The sequence below is a fragment of the Eretmochelys imbricata genome, chromosome 27, assembly GCF_965152235.1.
Source record: "Eretmochelys imbricata isolate rEreImb1 chromosome 27, rEreImb1.hap1, whole genome shotgun sequence".
Lineage (NCBI taxonomy): Eukaryota > Metazoa > Chordata > Testudines > Cheloniidae > Eretmochelys > Eretmochelys imbricata.
Genome location: NC_135598.1, coordinates 13,384,076 through 13,400,873, shown reverse-complemented (window position 1 = coordinate 13,400,873; position 16,798 = coordinate 13,384,076). Strand labels below are relative to the sequence as shown.

Genomic DNA, 16,798 nt, shown 5'->3' with positions numbered 1-16,798 from the left:
GCCCGCTCCTGCCTTGCCCAGGGGAAGGGGGGCCCCCCAACCGGTCACCTGTGGAGAGCGGGACTTGAACCTCAGCCTAGGGCATAAATGAAATAAACTGGCCGAGTCTCAGCCCAGCGACCCCCCCACCCTCCCGTGCCCACCCTGCAAACGCCACGGCATGGCAGTCGGCTCAGTCAGGGGCTGCGGGTCAGGACTGAGGGGCCCTGGCAGAGCTGGGGGGGGGAGCCCAGGGCTGGGCTGACAGGAGGCTGCGGGTCGGGATTGAGGGGCCCTGGCAGAGCTGGGGAAAATCACAAAACCAAAGCAGCAATGTTTCTCTTGCACCCAGAGCCGTTGGGGACACCCCCCTTTCCCCGCCGCACATACCCCAGGGTGGGGGGACCGGGGCAAGAGCCAGCCCCAGAGGTGCCTGTCCCGGCCGCCCTCCCTGGTTTCCCGGGCACGTATCCGAAAACGTTTCATTAGCTGAAGTGCCCCCCAGCGGGCGCCTGCCCAGCGGGGGAAGGGAGCGCTCTGCAGCAGCAGCCGACCTCCAGCACCTGTCACCAGCCCAACCAGCACCCTACAAACCCGCCGGGGCCAGCGGGCAGCGCCGGGGCCTGGCCGTCAGTTTTCCACCGGCGCCCACAGGGCACGCGCCACTGGCAGCCCGGGGAAACGACTGTAACAGCTTCCGAGCTGCAATCCCTGCCCCACAGGGGCCCCGCTTTCCTGTGCTTGGGCAGGAACCTGCATCTGCACCCGCCCCACATCTGTGCAACGGCACGTTCACACCCAGCAGCCGAGTGGGCCCGTGCGGATTCCTGCCACCGACGGGAAACCGGCTCTGCAGGGACCGGGGGGAGGCTTATGCCAGTGACCGACACCCCCGCGCCAAGCGGAGCTCCAGTTTTGTGGCCCAGTCAGTGCTGGGTGTCTCTGCCAGCTAGTGCCCACTGTGGGGCAGGATTTCTGCTGCCCACACCTGCCCCGCGAGGAAGGGGCTGAAACCCGACAAACTCATTTCCCACGAGGGCCCCACAGCACTGACATCCAGCTAGTCCCCAATCACCTAACCCAGAGCCTCCTCCCAGCTCCCTGCCCTGGCCCAGCCCAGCAGGGATTTTACTGCTGAGCTGGGCAAAACGAGGCGGGTTTTATGGGGCTGAAAAACAACTGGTGGGCAAAGTCCAGGGCCGGGCGGGACCCCGGCTAGGCCGGTGGCTGCAGCAGGGAAGTGGATTTGGGGATGTCGCACAGCCACAGAACATTGCGGGACCCAGCAAGAGAAAACCCCAAGCCTCAGCCGGGGAGGGGGACCCAGGGGCTGGGGGCAGGAGCTAGTTACCGGGGGGGATGTTGCCCTAGACACTGAGTGGGTGGATGTTTCTGACTGCAAGAAACTCGGAGGGCTGTGAAGCAGGACTGAGGGGCACCAGCAGAGCCGCCCACACATGCCTGGGAGCCTGGCACAGGGAACGGGCTGGCAGAGCTGTCCCGCCACAGATGTGGCCAGGTGCCAGGCATGCAGACAGCTCCCAGCGCGGGCTACACACAGGCTCAGCCAGCCCCGCTGGGAGGCAGGACGCAAGGCCTGGAGCAGCCGGGGCAAACGGACCTCAGGGTGACGGGGAAAGGGGCGCTACGTGGTGGGGTGGGACAGAGACAGGAAATGGGGCACTTGGAGGTGGTGCAGGGCGCTGGGTCAGGTGGGACCAAGCGGGTTTGGGGGGGATTTGATCCCTGCACCTCCCTAGGGCAGTGCTAGGGGCCTGATGCCTGGGCGAGGGGACAAGGAGACTCCCGCTGCTGGTGTCCCGAGGCGCCCAGCTTAGAGGCACTAACTTGGCCTGTGGGTGGGGGGCTAGCCTCGGGGGGATTCCCATTGGCTGGCATCTCGCTACCAGCACCATGGAGCGGGATATCTGAGAATGAGGTTGAAGTGCGTGGCACCAATTGGGTACAGCCAGGCCAACGTTCCCAGGCCTGGCTTGGAGCCCCGCCGGTGGGTCAGGCCCTCCAAGGGGCACAGAACAGTGTCGGGGGCTACGTGAGAGTTCATCCCTGCTTAGGGCGGATTTAATCGGGGGGATGCCCGTGCCAAGGCCTGGCAGGTGCTCGCAGCTAGTGGGACCTTTGCAAGCTGATTAACCAACATCATCAACAGTTGGTGGGGAGGGGCCGGGCAAGCGGCAGAATCGGGGAGGGCGGGCATGGGCGTGTCACTGAACGCGTGTACATGGAGGGGTGTGAATGAGTGTTTGTGTGGGTGCAGATGCATTCGTGTACATGTGAGTGGATTAAAAGGCACAGATAGGTACACGCACTGGCATGTGCATCAGAATGCATGGCCATTTGCACACGTGTGTGAGGCTACATGTGTGGGAGTGTCTGTGAGCAGGTCTGTGTCCAAGTGCTATCTACCCATCCAGGGGTGCACACCTGAATTTAACGGTGCACACCAGGGATCACGTGCGCTCTCTCTCCACCTGGGCGTGCACACAGCGTCTCTGGCTGGGTGTGCGTATCCCATAAGTGTGCACACCAGCATGCGTGTGTGCACGCCCCGTCCCTGGCTGGGCGTGCACACCAGCGCGGGGGCATGGCCTCTGCCGGGGTAGGCATGTCCCTGGAGGTGCGCACACCGATGGGTGGCTGGGGACAGCCGGAACATGACTAAATGCAGCTGGAATCCCAAGCATTCGGTGGCAGCAGCTGGGCTGTTTGGAGTGGCTCAGGTTTGGAAGGAGGATGCCATGCGGATGACATAATAGAGACCTGGGACCCAGCCTACCCCCATGGCAGGGAGAAGACGCCCGCAGCCGCCCCCACACGGGGGCCGGGGTGCCAATGGTGCTGAGGCTCTGACTGCGCCGGGGTGAGGAGTTTAAGCCAGAGCACGCGGCCTCGGCCTCTGCTCCATGGGAGGTGACGATCTCAGTGCTACAAGCTCCCTCCCCGCACAAAGACAGGCCGGGATCTACCTGGCAACAGAACAAACAATTGTGAAATCAACCGGCTGCCAGCACGCTCCCGTGTAAAGAACCCACAGACCGCCAGCCTACACCTCCCTGCTGCCGCCCCGCCAGGGCTGACCTACATTGGGAGGGCAGGGGTCAGCTCCAGGCTGGAGGGCCAGGGAGGGTTGTGCTGGGGGAGATCAACCTCTTGAGAGTCAGTATCAGGTGTAAAAGTGTTTGTGCAGCTTCGAAAAAAAATTAAAAGCAAAAGATGACTCTAAAAACGTGCCAACAGGGCCCATGGTAGCAAATGAATGCAACATTTGGGCCTGTTTATGTAGCGGGTGACATAAAATACACAGTATTAAAATCACACACACACACGTGCGCACCTCTTCCCCCCCACAGCACGGAGATCTCCCACTTCCTTACAGCTTGTGAGATTCTGCCTGACAAGCCAATCTCCCACACCCTGAAAAACAGGAAAATTAACTTTTCTAGAAAACTTTTTTTTTTCCTGTCCTGGGACTTTGATTTCAAGAGTTATAAACAGCTCATTGTTGGGCGTGTGGCGTCAAAGGGAACTGCGCTGAGCAGCTTGGCAGAGCCAGCATGAGAAGGTGTTGGGGGTTTTAAATCCAATCACTGATCATTAGAAGATTTAGCATTTTATGCTTTGCATGTCGCCTTTTGTTTTCCAAAGGATCCCCAGGCTGAGCAGCGTGCCGCCAAGATGCGGCCATTTCTGGGATGAGAGACAGCAAACAGCATACAGGACTCGCTGGGATGACGCCTCTGGCTAAAAGCACAGGACTTCTGGGTTCTATTCGCAGCTTTGAGAGGGGAGTGGGGTCCAGTGGTCAGAGGAGGGGAACTGGGAGACAGGACTCCTGGGCGCTAGTCCCAGCTCCGCCCCTGGCTTGCTGTGTCACCATCCGCACTCTGCGCCTCAGTTTCCCCACCTCCCATGGTTGCTGCAAAGTTTCACAAACCTCAGAGGGGAAGCGCGGGAGGCCTTTACTGAGAGGAGGGGAAGCTCTGACCAAGGGGGCCGGAGCAAACACCAGCTTTACGAGAAACACCACAGGATGCTGAATGCCCCCAAGGATGGTCTGACCCACGGCTGGGGGAAAAGTGCGAAAACCCCTGCTGTTTCACAACTACAGCCAGAGAGAGATGTGGAGCCCCCTCTTGCACCATCGCTGTGAAACCACCATCCCCTGGCCGGATGGCCAAGCTCCCCCTGGGGGCAGGGCGCAGGGCTCAACGCCCGGGGCCGTCCCCAGGAGACGGAAACCTGCATCCTGGGCCGGAGAGAGCTGGGGCCGAAACCATGTGGTAGCCTACGTCAGCGCCCAAGGAGCGAGTCCAGCTAACGCCCCAGCGACATGGCCACCCTGTGACCCAGCATATGGGCCAGGAGAGGGACCGCGGCAGAGAAAGGAGGGGTCAGCGCCCTCCGGGGACACAACTGATGGGGCACTGGGGGGCGGGAGGCAAAGCTGGGCCAGTCGCCAATGTTCCCTGACACCTGGCGAGGAGGGCAGGCAGGAGGTGCCGACCCCAGGGCCGGGACGGGTTAGGGGACGGGCAGAATTGCTTCTGCTCCAGAGACTAGCCAGACTTTTGGCAAAGAAACCCGCGGGGCTTGAGAGCAGACAGCTCCCCAGGGAGCCCGGCGCGGCCGAGATCTCACTGGATTCCAAGACACCTGATTGGCTGGGGACGCACGAGTCGGAACCCTGGGGGAACCAATCAGCATCTGGGATTCCCCAGGGAATCCCCCGCCCGCAAACTCCTGCCCCACCCAACACAGGGCGCAGCAGCCGGTGTCACCCCCCAGCCCCATGGGCAAGCCCTGGCCCTCCTGGCTCTTGGAGCCCAAGGAGTCCCCCTCCCCCCTGCAGCTGGAGAGAGGGGCCGGCACCGGAAGGTTAAACCAAATGCCAAATGCCATCCTGGCCGCTGCTGGGGTTGCAGGGGAGAGCCCTGGGGGGAGGCATGCCAGCAGATGGGGTCCCAGAACAGGGGCTGCCGGGGGGCTGTTCTGAGCAGGAAGGCAGCCTCGCGGCCCCAAATTGGGAGTTCCTGCCAGCTGCTTCCGACTGTGGTTCACCCGGGGAATCCCCGGCTCCCACTGGCCCATCACCCGCCTCGGGCACAACCCTCCCCCAGCCGGCGGGGCGGGCGGGGGCTCGCGGCACACGGGGGTCACCGCTCACTCAGCCCAGTGCCCTGGCTCGGGGCCTAGCGGCTGCGGTCGCCATACCAGCACTCTCTGCTCTGAGCCCGCCACTCCCGTCACACGAGCTACCAGCCTCCCCCAGCCCCAGCAGCCAACGTGTAACGAGCATCCTGGGGCTCAGCTCTCCCTGCCCCCATCACAGTCAGTCCTCTGCCCTGGGAGCATGAAGGGCTGACGGAGCCGGGGAGACTGAACAGCCCCCACCCCACTCCACAGGGCCCCCCCCCCAGGGCCGGGAGCAGGGTTTGCCCAGACGCTGCCCAGCTGGTGCCTCTGGGCTCCTGCAGATTCCCAGACATGCGACCCTAATGCCTGCGCCCTGCCCCCATTCACCAGCTGCGCAAGGACCCGGGTGCAGCAAAGTGCCCATGGGCCAGATCACCAGCATCTGCTTCCATGCCCCATGTCACGGGGTGGGGGGACTTGAAAATGACTCTCAGCCGCCAGCAGCAGTAAATGTCTCGTCCCATGCATGAGACCGGGCAGCAGGATGCCTGGGTCCTATTCTGGCTCGATGAGCAAGTGGGAAGTAGGAGTTCAGTGGTTAGGTCAGGGCACCAGCACTCAGGACTCCTGGGTCCCATATCTAGCGTTGTCAGAGCAGGGGGGCGAGTGGTTAGAGCAGGTGGACTGGGGTGGGAGTCAGGATGCCTGGGTTCCATCCCAGTTCTACCACCACCTTGCTGAGGGACCTTGGGCAGGTCACAGCAATTGCTATCCTATGTCTTCGCACAGCGCCCATCACTGTGGCGTCTGACCTCTCCGTGCCTTGGTTTCCCCATCTATAAAACAGGACCCGTGACCCTGTCCTGCACCCGCAGAGCACGCCGAGGTGCCTGGATGAAGGCTGTTGTCACTGGCCTGGTCCCTGGGCCCATCCAAGTGGCGTCCGGGCAGCCCCCGTAGGATGCCCTGAAGGACGTGTCTGCACTGCAGCCGGGGCAGAGAGACGCTGCGGCTCAGTCCCCGGGTCGGGTGGGCTGGGGGGTCCCCGGGTCGGGTGCGCTGGGGAGCCGCAGCGCTGGTGTCTCCCCTGCGGCAGCGAGGCTGGGGCAGCCGGTTCGGGTGCGTGCTCCGGGGCTGAAAAGAGCAGCGTGGACGTTTGGGCCGGAGAGCACCCCCCGGCTGGGTCTCGGAGCCCGGGCTCCAGCCCGAACGGGGTCGCCAGCCCTGCAGGGCGAAGCCCGTGAGCCTGAGTCAGCGGTGCCGAGCTGAGCCCAGTTCCAGGAGGTCGATCCCCCACTGCGCCGAGCCGGGAGCCGCCCCGGAGCCGTTCCCCCCCGGCCTACGCTTCAGCTGAGGTTTGTTCCAGCGTTCAAACGCTCCCCGCCCCACCCCGGGGAGCCGAGCACACCGGCTAACGCAGCTCTGCGCACCCCAGCCAGCCAGCCTGAACCCAGTTCCCCTACAGGGGCTGGGCCGCGCTCTGGCAACCTCGCCCACCCAGCTGGCTGCGGGGCCCTGGCAGGAAGTCGCACGGCGCAGGCGGAGCCAGGAGGCGTCTGCCGATGTGCCAGTTGCACGCTGCTCTGTGGCCACAGCCTTGCGAAGCGGGAGGGCGGCTGAGTCAACAGGTTCTTGGCCCTGGTCCGCCCCGGTGCAAGGCGCTGTCTTCATCACAAGGCTCTGCCCTTCCTTCCAGAGTGCCAGGAACAGCTGCTACCCAGGCTCCCGACGCCCCCCAGGAGGGGCTGGCCGGCCAGCACCCGCCCCGCGTGGAGACACCAGGGCACGGAGCAGGGCAGAGTCTCAACCGAGGCTGGCTCCTGGCCCCCGCTGGGCTGGGAAACGCTCCCCAGAGCGGGGAATAGAACCCAGGAGTCCTGACCCCTCAACCCCCACCCCAACCACGACACTCCTGAACCCAGGGGTCCAGATGACTCCTTCGCTGCTCCAGCCACTAGCCAGGGCTCCCTCCCCTCCCACCCTTGCTCCACCAGCCTCCTGGAGACCCCAGCCCACGGCCCAGCTGGGGGGAGGGGAGGGCACAAAGCCATGGGAGAGCTGGGCTGGCCCCGCTTCCCCACCAGGTCCCCAGTTCTGAATTCCAGGCGTCCTTGCAGCCAGAACCCAGCCAGGCCAAGGAACTTCCCAGCGTCGGGGCCAAGGGCCTGTCCCGGCTCTGCCTCCCAGGCCGCTGGGGCTGCTGTTGGATTACACTGTCAGCGCTTCCCAGGAGGGTGGCGACCCACATTCCAAGCGCTCCTCCCAGCTGCCTGTGTCTAGTGCAGACATGGGGGTGGAAGGGCCCTCCCTCCCCTTGCACGGGAGCACTCAGAGGTGCAGTCCCCGGGGCCCGGAGCGGAGAGGGGAGAGCGGCTGATGTCCCCAGCTCTCCCGCCAGAGCGTGAGCCCTAAGCTGAGGCTGTCCCCGACCCCCCCAACCCAAGGTGCCAGGGGGGTTCCCAGGTGTGGGGGGTGCCCCTACATTCTTCATCCCCCCAGCGAGGCCCCCTCCTCTGCCGCTTCCCGGGTACTGGGCAGAGAGGTTGGGGCTGCGTGTGTGGAGCCGGGGAAATCAAACCCGGCCCTGCCTGTCTTAGCTCTTCCTTGCCTGCTCCACTGCGGTGGGCACACCATGGGCACGCACACGCCTGCTCATCCATGCGTGTGTGCAGGGAGGAACACACATGCCTCTCTCCACGAACCCCTGTGCGCTCCTACTCCACACGCGGGGGTGCACATGCAGGTCTGTGTCCGTGCACACGCTCCTGAGCCAGAATGCACCGGTGCGCACAGGGGCACGGATTCACCCTTGCACACGCAGGGGGGCGTGGATTTGTGTCCGAGTCCACGGTGGGATGCAGACACACACATGGATCCACGTGTGCACGAGTCCACGTCCGCCGCGGCACGCATGCACATCGTTCGTCTACTGCAGGGACTTTTGCCAAGAATGGGGCGGGGGGGGGGGGGGAGACCATTAAAGAAACCTCCGGCTCTCAGCGAGTTCCTTACCCTGAGAAACACCCTGGGGCCCAGGAGAAAAATTAAAAAACCTCAAGGAGCTGGGGAGAGGGGAGGTGCGGGGGGGGGGTCCTGCAAACTGGTTCCACAAGGTGCTGGCACAGGCGTGTGCCTTTCCTCAATTCCACAGCAGGGAAGGAAATGAAATCCCTGAAGCCCCCTCCCTCCCCCAGCTCTCCCCTATCCCAGGATGCCTTGGGACAGGCTGGGGGGGGGGGGCCTGTGCTCAGGCAGGAGCACACAACAGCCCCCCCACACCCCTCCCATGCATCACGCCCAGGCAGGGACCCACCCTCAACCCACGTGCAACGTCCCGGGAACTGTTTTAGAGAGCTCAGATCTCCCCATTCGCATCCAGTTCCTACCATCTGCCTCGCCCCTGTGCGGGCAATCCGAGGCCATGGGGCGGGAGGGGGGGAGGAAGCGAGCGCAGGCCATGGAGAGGGCAGCTCTGAGGGCTGGCGCAGCCAAAGTGGGCGCAGCCAAAGGTCATGCCGGGCGAGCCGGAAAAGCCGGCGCAGGGTTTGCCCCACAGCCATCACTGTTGCGAGGCCCCTGCTCACAAGCCCCACAGGCCGAGGGCTCCCTTGGCGGCTCCGCTCGGCCCAGGGAGCAGACAGGGTGGCAGGGCCCTGGAGCAGGACGGGGGTCAGGAACGTTTGATGCAGTGTGGCCACAAGCCAGGCAGACGGTGCCCGCCAGGCGCCAGGAAGCAGAGAGCTCAGCTGCATGTGCACCCCTCCTAGGTAACACCAACGTGCTCATGCAAACCCCAGCTTGCACATGCGCACCAGGGCGCCTACCCCAGGGGGGCAGCTTGATTTCTCGGTGCCTCTGTTCCCCACCGGTACAGTGGGGAAAACCCCGGCTTTCTCCCACCCCATGAATTTTGCGGGGATAGGCCTGTCTGGGCAGCGCCCGGCACGACAGGGCCCCGACCTCGGTCACCGAGTGTCTGGGCGGCGCCCGGCACAACGGGGCCCCGACCTCGGTCACCGAGTGTCTGGGCGGTGCCCGGCACGACGGGGCCCCAACCTCGGTTACTGCGTCTGGCCAGCGCCCGGCACGACGGGGCCCCGACCTCGGTCACTGTGTGTCTGGGCAGTGCCCGGCACGACGGGGCCCCGATCTCGGTCACTGTGTGTCTGGGCAGTGCCCGGCCCGACGGGGCCCCGATCTCGGTCACTGTGTGTCTGGGCGGTGCCTGGCACGACGGGGCCCCGATCTCGGTTACTGCGTCTGGCCGGCGCCCGGCACGACGGGGCCCCGATCTCGGTTACTGCGTGTCTGGCCAGTGCCCGGCACGACGGGGCCCCGATCTCGGTTACTGTGTGTCTGGGCGGTGCCCGGCACGACGGGGCCCCGATCTCGGTTACTGTGTGTCTGGGCAGTGCCCGGCACGACGGGGCCCCGATCTCGGTTACTGTGTGTCTGGGCAGTGCCCGGCCTGACGGGGCCCCGATCTCGGTTACTGTGTGTCTGGGCGGTGCCCGGCCCGACGGGGCCCCGACCTCGGTTACTGCGTCTGGCCGGCGCCCGGCACGACGGGGCCCCGATCTCGGTCACTGTGTGTCTGGGCGGCGCCCGGCCCGACGGGAGCCCCCGATCTCGGTCACTGTGTGTCTGGGCAGCGCCCAGCCCGACAGGGCCCCGATCTCGGTTACTGTGTGTCTGGGCGGCGCCCAGCACGACGGGGCCCCGATCTCGGTCACTGTGTGTCTGGGCGGCGCCCGGCCCGACGGGGGCCCCGATCTCGGTCACTGTGTGTCTGGGCGGCGTCTGGCCCGACGGGGGCCCCGATCTCGGTCACTGTGTGTCTGGGCAGCGCCCGGCCCGACGGGGCCCCGATCTCGGTTACTGTGTGTCTGGGCAGCGCCCGGCCCGACGGGGCCCCGATCTCGGTTACTGTGTGTCTGGGCAGCGCCCGGCACGACGGGGCCCCGATCTCGGTTACTGTGTGTCTGGGCAGCGCCCGGCACGACGGGGCCCCGATCTCGGTTACTGCGTCTGGCCGGCGCCCGGCACGACGGGGCCCTGACCTCGGTCACTGTGTGTCTGGGCAGCGCCCGGCACGACGGGGCCCCGACCTCGGTCACTGTGTGTCTGGGCAGTGCCCGGCACGACGGGGCCCCGATCTCGGTCACTGTGTGTCTGGGCAGTGCCCGGCACGACGGGGCCCCGATCTCGGTTACTGCGTCTGGCCGGCGCCCGGCACGACGGGGCCCTGCTCGCTGCTGGGGTCTTTTGGCACTAACAGGTTATAAACTACTATGACGACTTCTCCAACTGCAGCTACCCGTCATCTTCTACCAATAACCGCAGAACAAGCCAGATCCCCCCAGTCTCCACGAAGCCCCCACCCCTTCGCCAGAGGTGGCCTCCAGCTGACAGGACAGTCAGCTGGGTTTCCTGATAGCTTTAGCAGAGCCATTAATTGTGTATGTGGCAATGGACAATGACAAGGGGAAGGCAGAGAAAGCTGAGGAGGGACCCGGGGATGGTGGGGGAGGGACTGCAAGGCGGAGACAGCTGCATACAGGGTGCTTTGCCGAGCCGCTCCAGATAAGAGCATCAGACCTGGCCCTCGGTGGGCTCACAGGTGACTGTGCCCCCCGGCCTGACCTCCCACGCTGCCCCTGCTAGCCCCTTCCAGGGTCACCTGGCACGGTCTGCTGGAGATGCTGAGCAAGTCATCCCGGACTTGTGGGAGGACGGACAGGGTGCCATACCCGGCCCTGCCCAGTACGTTCTCCTTCCACTCTCCAGAGCGGGCCCATTCACACTCCTAAGGGACATCCTGGGGTCACAGGTCACCTGCCCCCCCCAGCCCAAACCAGCTCCCGCAACCACAAAATCGCTGCAAAAAATTAAATGCATTCCTGACGCCGCTCGCCAAGTTTGGAGAGGGGGTGGGGCCAGGCTGAGCAGAGCGCCCTCCGCAGGCTCCCCGGGAGCGGAACGCGTGAAGCCAGGCCAGCCTGGGCGCAGGCAGACCTTGGCTGAAGTCTGACGGGGTCCCTGTTTTCTGGGGGGCGACGGGGTGATGTTCACTCCAGCAGGCCAGGGCCAGGGGCTGGCTGGGGGCACGCTACAGAGGGCCTGACCTTGCGTGTGTCCCCACAGCACTCAGCCCCACGCTGGATTGGGCCCCCACCTCACCCCCACCTCCGGAGCGTGCTGGCCACGGCTGTCACTCTCCTTTACGCAGACTTGGCCGCTGACACCGCGACTGACTGTCGCTGCTACGCCCGTGCCGCCCGTCTGGAGCCTCCCTGGGCTGGGGAGCGGAACCCCACTGCACGGGTCCAGCGGTATGCCCCGCTCCCCCACGGATCCCCGGCCACAAGTGGGGGGTGGCGGGGGGGGGGGGAAAGGGAACACTGCTTGCTCCTACCCCTCCCTGCCACCGAAGAGGAGTTGTTCAATCCGTCTGGCTCTGCCGGAAAAGGGCCGTGCCAGCATAACGGAAACCCACGCAGCCCCCCTAGGACCCCCCTGACTTGTGATCAGCCAGCCACATGCCAAATGGCCCTGGTTTTTAAGAAAATATTTACCCATATTTTCCTCCCCGCTCTGCCTCCCCCTCCCCAACTCACCCCCCCTTTGCTCCAGCAGCCCCCCAACATCCTCCCCCCTGCAGCAGTCGCTCGCTCGCACACAGGTCCTGGCGCCCCACCCCACCCCCTTTAAAAGCAAAAATACCGTTGCCGGGCAGTAGAAAGCTGGGGATATTCAAAGTCAGAAACACACAGAGAGAGAGAGAGGGTGTCCCCCCCCCCCAAACTGGATTAACCCCCACCCCAATAGCTCCTGTCCTGCAAACAACTCCTTCCCGGGCCCAGCTGGTCAGCAGAGTCAGCGTTGCCATCATTCCAGGGGAGATTAGAGGCGCTTTGCCTGCTGCATCTCTGTGCGGCTGGGGGACCCAGCCCCAGCGCCCGGGGTCCCGAGTGCCAGGGCCCAGACTGGCACGGTGCGGGGCAAGCTATGCACACAGTAAACAAACCGAGCTTTTAAAGGGCTGGCGCTGTCTGGCAGTGCGTGTGTCTGTCTGTCTTGCCCCTCCAGCTAGGCCAGGGCTCTCCATTAGCTGGAGAGGAAAATATAGGTTAATGCCAGCCCGGGGAGTGGGCGGGGGGGGGGCGGATTAAAGCTGGGTGTCAGGAAGGAACCTGGGATCCGGGATTTGGGGTAGGGTGGGGTTGGGGGGGTGGGGGGGGTGAATTAGTAGGAAACACAACAGGGTGCAAAATACAAAACCCAAGCATGTGTGTGCGGGGAGGGGAGGGGGGGATAATTGCCCCCTCCCCAGCCCGGGCCATGGCACTGACAGGGCCCGGGGCAGCAGGGAAGGGGGGCAACAGAGAACCCAGGAAACCGGACAGCACCTGGGGGGGAGGCAGAAGGGGCACGCTGGGCGGGTAGCCCCCCCCCGGAGCAGGGGAGAGGAGTCCCGCTGTCCAGCTGGGAAAGGCAGGAGGGGGGGTGGGGGGGCTCAGCCCTGTGACTCTGCAGTTTAATCCCTCCAGTGCACGGACCCCCGCCCCCATGCACAGACACCCCCGTGCAATGCAATGCAATGCACGCGGCCCCCCCCCTCACTAATGCACGGGCCCCCCACGCACGGCCCCCAGACCCTGCCCCGCAGCGCACCCCGGTGCCTTACCTCGGCGGGGCTGCTCCTCGCCTGCCCCCCGGCTCTCCGCCCCGCTCTCCCGGCAGGAAGCGGCGGCTCGGCTCGGCTCGGCTCGGCCCGGCTGCGGGGGCCCCGGCGGCCCCGGGCCGGTGGCTGCGCGCGCGGGGCCGGGTCTGTAAATCCGGGGCTGGGAGCGCGGCTCTGGCTGCGTGTCCCCGGGAGCGGGCTGCGGAGCGCGGCGCGGCCAGGCTCCGCCCCGCCCCGCCGGCTCCTGCCGCGGCCCCAGCCCCCTTCGCCGGCGAAAGGCCGCTCCCTGCCGGCCGCCCGGCTCGCTGCGCCCGGCCCCGGGCCCCCCCGGCCCCGCCCCGCCCCGCCCCCGCCTTCCCCTGCCCCCCGTCGCCTGCGCCCCCCCTCCGTGCCCCGCGTTCCCCTGCCCCCCATTGCCTGCGCCCCCCGCCCCTGCGCCCCCCCTCCGTGCCCCGCGTTCCCCTGCCCCCCATTGCCTGCGCCCCCCGCCCCTGCGCCCCCCCTCCGTGCCCCGCGTTCCCCTGCCCCCCATTGCCTGCGCCCCCACCCCATTGCCTGCACCCCATCCCCTCCTCCCCGGGCCCAGCCCCTGCGCCCCCCCTCCGTGCCCCCCATTCCTCTGCCCCCCTTTGCCTATGCCCCCCCTGGCCCCTCCTCCCTGGGCCAGCCCCTGCGCCCCCCCTCCATGCCCCCCATTCCCTGTGCCCCCACCCCATTGCCTGCACCCCATCCCCTCCTCCCTGGGCCCAGCCCCTGCGCCCCCCCCCGTGCCCCGCATTCCCTGCCCCCCATTGCCTGTGCCCCCCGCCCCCGCCCCTGCGCCCCCCTCCGTGCCCCGCGTTCCCCTGCCCCCCATTCCCTGTGCCCCCACCCCATTGCCTGCACCCCATCCCCTCCTCCCCGGGCCCAGCCCCTGCGCCCCCCCCTCCGTGCCCCGCATTCCCCTGCCCCCCATTGCCTGCGCCCCCCGGCCCCGCCCCGCCCCCGCCTTCCCCTGCCCCCCGTCGCCTGCGCCCCCCCTCCGTGCCCCGCGTTCCCCTGCCCCCCATTGCCTGCGCCCCCCGCCCCTGCGCCCCCCCTCCGTGCCCCGCGTTCCCCTGCCCCCCATTGCCTGCGCCCCCACCCCATTGCCTGCACCCCATCCCCTCCTCCCCGGGCCCAGCCCCTGCGCCCCCCCTCCGTGCCCCCCATTCCTCTGCCCCCCTTTGCCTATGCCCCCCCTGGCCCCTCCTCCCTGGGCCAGCCCCTGCGCCCCCCCTCCATGCCCCCCATTCCCTGTGCCCCCACCCCATTGCCTGCACCCCATCCCCTCCTCCCTGGGCCCAGCCCCTGCGCCCCCCCCGTGCCCCGCATTCCCTGCCCCCCATTGCCTGTGCCCCCCGCCCCTGCGCCCCCCTCCGTGCCCTGCAATCCCCTGTCCCCCATTCCCTGTGCCCCCACCCCATTGCCTGCACCCCATCCCCTCCCCGGGCCTAGCCCCTGCGCCCCCCCTCCGTGCCCCCCATTCCCCTGCCCCCCATTCCCTGTGCCCCCACCCCAATGCCTGCACCCCATCCCCTCCTCCTCGGGCCCAGTGCCCGTGCCCCCCATTCCTCTGCCCCCCTTTGCCTCCTCCCCGGGCCGGCCCCTCCTCCCCGGGCCAGCCGCTGCGCCCCCCCCGTGACCCCCATTCCCCTGCCCCCCTTTCCCTGCGCCCCCACCCCATTGCCTGCACCCCCAGCCCCCACTCCATGCCCCGCATTCCCCTGCCCCCCATTGCCTGCGCCCCCCCGGCCCCTTCTCCCCGGGCCAGCCCCTGTGCCCCCCCTCCGTGCCCCCCATTCCCCTGCGCCCCCCCGGCCCCTCCTCCCCGGGCCAGCCCCTGCGCCCCCCATTCCCCTGCCCCCCATTGCCTGTACTCCCCTGGCCCCTCCTCCCCGGACCCAGCCCCTGCATCCCCACTCCGTGTCCCCCATTCCCTGCCCCCCTTTCCCTGCGCCCCCCACCCCATTGCCTGCATCCCATCCCCTCATCCCTGGGCCAGCCCCTGCGCCCCCACTCCGTGCCCCCCATTCCCTGCACCCCCACCCCATTGCCTGCACGCCCAGCCCCCACTCTGTGCCCCGCATTCCCCTGCCTCCCATTCCCTGTGCCCCCACCCCTTTGCCTGCACCCCCTGTCCCCCCTCCCCTGCACCCCCATTCTGTGCCCCCCATTCTGTGCCCCCATTCTGCTGCCCCCCATCCCCTCCTCCCTGGGCCCAGTCCTTGTGCCCCCACTCCATGCCCCCCCATTCCCCTGCACCCCATTCCCTGTGCCCCCATCCCCTCCTCCCCGGGCCCAGCCCCTGTGCCCCCATACCCCTGCACCCCATTCCCGTCCCCAGCCCCTGCTGCACCCCCCATTCCCCTGCCTCCGAGCCCTGCCCCTCCACCCTTTTCCTCTGCCCTCCAGGCCCTGCCCCCCCACCGCATTTCCCTGCTGCTCCCCGGGCCCAGCCCCTGCACCCCTCACCCCATTTCCCTGCACCCCCCATTTCCTGCATCCCCACCCCATTCCCCTGCCCCCAGCCCCTGTGCCCCCACCCCATTTCCTGCCCCCCAACCCCTGCATCCCCACCCTGTCCCCCTACACCCCAGCCCGTGTGCCCCCCATTCCCTGCGCTTCAGGCCCAGCCCCTGCCCCCCCATTTCCTTGCCCCCCAGCCCCTGCATCCCACAACCCCATTTCCCTTCATCCCCAGCATCACCTAATTCCCTCTCCCCCCCACACCCTGTCCCTCCTCCAGCCTCTCTGCCCCCAACCCATCTCACTGCACCCGCCATGTGCTCCAGGACACAAACAACCCAGTTATTTTACCGCATTAGCCAATGTGGTCTAGTAGAGTAGTCTGAATGCAGGACTCCTGGGTCCTACTCCCAGCACCTTCCCTGATGGCTGTCTCTAGGTGCCTCAGTTTCCCCATTTATCAAACGTGGCTATTTCCCAAGTGAATGTGTGTGGGTCATGCACACTGCTGCCCTCTACTGGCTGCAATAAGAGCTGCTACACTGCGTGTCACGGTCCCTTTACCGCATGCTCCCCTGTCTGTATGTTGTCCGGCATCTTGTGCATTTGTAAGCTCCTTGGGGAAGGGGCCATCCCTTTAGTCTGTGTTCGTACAGCGCCTAGCACCATGGGGCCTGGTGCATGACGGGGGCTCTCAGCTGTTGCTGCAATTTGGATAATAACCATAAAAGTCCCCACGCGGCTTATAGCTGAATGGAGATTCTCGAGGCTCCGAGCGCAGGGCCTGGGAGATCTATCTCCTGCTGAGTCTAGACACGGGCTGGGCCTAGATTTTTTGCAACTCCTGGGGCGTAGTCAAGATTAGCTAACGTTTATGAATCCCTTTGAAGGCAGGAAGCATGCATTAATTTTCATTAATGATAATAAAGAACACCATGTAAAGCAGAAACCTCTTCATCACAGGGAGACCGGGGCTGGGAGGAGAAGGAGCTAAGCCGCTGGGCTGCCGGGTGCACCACTGAACACCGACTTCTCCTTTCCCTCTGTAGTCGTCAGCTTTGCCGGCGGCCCGTGCTGGAGAAGCCCTGTCAAATTGAATGCAAAGTGAACACTGGTCTATGGGCTCCCGATTCTTCCCCCGGCGGGTTCTCTCCTGGCTGTGGAAATCTATAGGATGATTAAAAAACCCCACACCCACTCTTCTGTAGAAAGGATTAAATTCCGTAGGTCATTTGTCACTTCTATAGGACCCCATCAAAAGATTATGGAGCCCTAATGGTTTCTCCCTTGGGAAATCCCGCTGGCTTCTTCACGAGGAGACGCCCAGAGCTCGGAGTTCTGAGGAGTCGTCGTCTTACGGTAGCACCTTGGAGGGTTGTGCTGGGCTCTGCACATACACCGAACAGGACAGTCCTGGCAGCACAGTTTGCAGTCTAAGGGCAAGTCGAGGCACCAGGTGGATCCAGACCGAGCGCCAGGGAAGCACCAGCAAAC

At 66.0% G+C, this 16,798-nt stretch overlaps 1 protein-coding gene across 2 annotated transcripts in view; it reads right to left on the bottom strand.

Moving 5' to 3' along the window:
* Positions 1–12,970, bottom strand: part of THRA (thyroid hormone receptor alpha) — a 40,563-nt gene extending 27,593 nt beyond the window's left edge. For both annotated transcript variants that reach the window (XM_077806420.1, XM_077806421.1), the window contains exon 1: positions 12,821–12,970. The gene's annotated coding sequence lies outside the window, so the exon portion shown is untranslated. The remainder of the gene's footprint in view (positions 1–12,820) is intronic.
* Between the last annotated feature and the right edge of the window lie 3,828 nt (positions 12,971–16,798).